The sequence below is a fragment of the Montipora foliosa genome, chromosome 6 (assembly GCF_036669935.1).
Source record: "Montipora foliosa isolate CH-2021 chromosome 6, ASM3666993v2, whole genome shotgun sequence".
Lineage (NCBI taxonomy): Eukaryota > Metazoa > Cnidaria > Anthozoa > Scleractinia > Acroporidae > Montipora > Montipora foliosa.
The window spans coordinates 9,267,626-9,270,125 of NC_090874.1; the positions used below are offsets into that span (position 1 = coordinate 9,267,626).

The window sequence follows — 2,500 nt, forward strand, 5'->3', positions numbered from 1 at the left end:
CTCTTGACGAATTTAACACCATTCAATATGAGGTCAGTCCACTTAAATTGGGTTACTGGAACTAAGCCGAACTTAAACTGAAAACACTTGCTAATTAAAAGACCTATTACGCCTGTTTTTATTTACTCACAAAATTTATCAGAGCTGCTGTAATAAAGTGGCGTTCAAAGGTCAAAAGTGAGGAACACGACAACATTGCAGTCATTTTCCTAAAATATGCTCGTTAATTTCCGGGGTCAAATCATAGGTAGTTCACATGACTCAATCGACTGAGAATTTGCTGTTTTAACGAAGTTATTTAGTTCCCTCGAAGAGCTGCTAAAGACAAAAGCAACACAAAAGAAATCTACAGTGAAAATGCGTGCCTTTCGTGCATCACGGTTATTTTACCTCTTTTAAGTAAAAATATTATGAGTCAGAATAGGAAATATGTGGAGATATCGTAATACGTTACAAACTGCTTTAAAATTTCCTCAGAAGGAAGCTCTGAGAATGTACATACATTGTTAGTTTAATAATTATGCAGTTAATTTTACAAGTAATCGTCTTTCGCGGCTCATGATACACCGCCTCCAAGGGGCGTAGCCTTGTTGCTTGCGCTTTGTTAAAGCCAATTTCAACTTTACAAGCTAAGTGGGCTGGTTTTAAACATACCAAAGCTGGATCATACAAAAACTGAGCTGTATCTCATGTGAAGTATAGGAAATGATCAATGTTGATGAATTTGCCTTCAGGGATTTCGGCAACCGTGACATGTGAAGATCTCTCAGTCACGTCGTGAATTTCGGCATGGAAGATTGACAAATTGATGTACTTCTGAAATGCGGACGTTTTCATTTGATGCTTAGTCGTGTAGATTGTACAGACTACCCTTACCTTCAGTGCTGAGGTTGGATGATCTGCTCTGGCGATGATCTTGAAATGATGGGATGCTGCTACTCGATCAGGCTTTTATAGGGTTTCAGGGATTCTTGGAACCCGTTGATCTTAAGTCACTATGTCTCATTTTTCAACAATTAAGCTTCTGTCTACCATAGTTTTACCCCATGTGGGCGGGAGGAACTCCCAGAAAAACGAACGTTCTTATCGCCAAATGATGCAGAAGTAGCTTCTTCTAAAAAACGTACCCAATTCAAGACTTGAGTGAACAAATCATACTCTATTTAAGACCAAAACGGCTAAAAAATCATACACTTTGGGCTACCAATGTAGCATACAGGGGAGGACCCCCCTCCCCCATCCCGCCAGGAGTTTTACCTGACTGAATTTTTAAGTCGACCTGTGCTGAAATGGGACGTTGTGAGATCCCAAAACGTTGGCAGACATTGGGAGCAGTACCAGTCCAGAAGAAAGACCGCAAGGCAGCTTTTGAAGTCTTGCTCAAAACTGTATGGGCCAACCCGGATACAGTAAACATATAGATAGGATATTCAGTAGTTTTCCTTGTATTGTATTCAGGCATTAAGCAAGAAATATTCCTTGTATTGTAAATAAAACCTTCAGATGTGAAGCTAAAAATAACTAGGTAGTATAGGATTATTCTATTTGGGAAAGTGTTGCGCGCATTGTAAGTTATTTTAGGGCGCGTTCGATTGACCCTATTCCAGAATAGGAATACATGGAATATAAGTTAGAAATCCGTCGTTTTTGCGGAGATTCACATTAAAATTGTCAAACATCAGCTAAAATGTTATTTTAAACATATTTTTATCATCCTTGCTGCTTCGAAACGCGCCAAACATACCGTTTTAATCATCAATCCACGAATTCTTATTCCGGAATAGGGTCAATCGAACGCGCCCTTAGTTACTCATTGTTGTAAATAAAGCGGTTTGTATTATGGCAAGTAGGTACGTCATGTAATTATGATTTGAACACTCAACAAGCAGCGCAATTGGTCGATATTTCCACTCGTAAGTGAACTTCTCTCTCTAGTATTTCAAAAAGACATTTTATTATATGGGGCGCATCTATCGCAATTCTTCTCATTTGATAGAACTTCAGAACTATTGATTGTCGGTTGTGTAGCGTTACCCTGAAATAAAATCATTTTCCTTGAACCAATTGACGAAATTCACGAACATTATAAACAATGCCAAGATGACGTTCACAAGACCAAGAAAACGTGCTATAGTCGCAAGCATTGTTCACAAAATGATAACCATGATAATGTCTACTCGATGTTCATCCAATTTTTGTTTCGCCTTTCATGTAGCTACAGCACACTTCATTCCAACTGGTAACATAGAATTACCAACAAAAACAAGGCAATTTAGGAGGGTTAACAATGAGTTCTGATGTACAGTTAGGCTCGATTACCGCCGCTCACTCGAGTTCGGGTATCCTCCCCGAGAAGAGACGGCTGGACGCGTGACCGATAGATTGTGTCTGTGACGTAAATTAAAAATATAATTTATGCGAAGTTAATAGTTGCGGGGAAATAGCATTAGACATCCCCAAAACACTGATTTTAAGAAAACAGAAATTACATAATAATGCT

General features: G+C 38.8%; 1 protein-coding gene across 1 annotated transcript in view; it reads right to left on the reverse strand.

Annotated features, from left to right (window-relative positions):
• Positions 1-1,169, reverse strand: part of LOC138005002 (DBH-like monooxygenase protein 1) — a 34,974-nt gene extending 33,805 nt beyond the window's left edge. Inside the window, exon 1 of the mRNA XM_068851297.1 lies at positions 877-1,169. The gene's annotated coding sequence lies outside the window, so the exon portion shown is untranslated. The remainder of the gene's footprint in view (positions 1-876) is intronic.
• Positions 1,170-2,500: the final 1,331 nt, after the last annotated feature.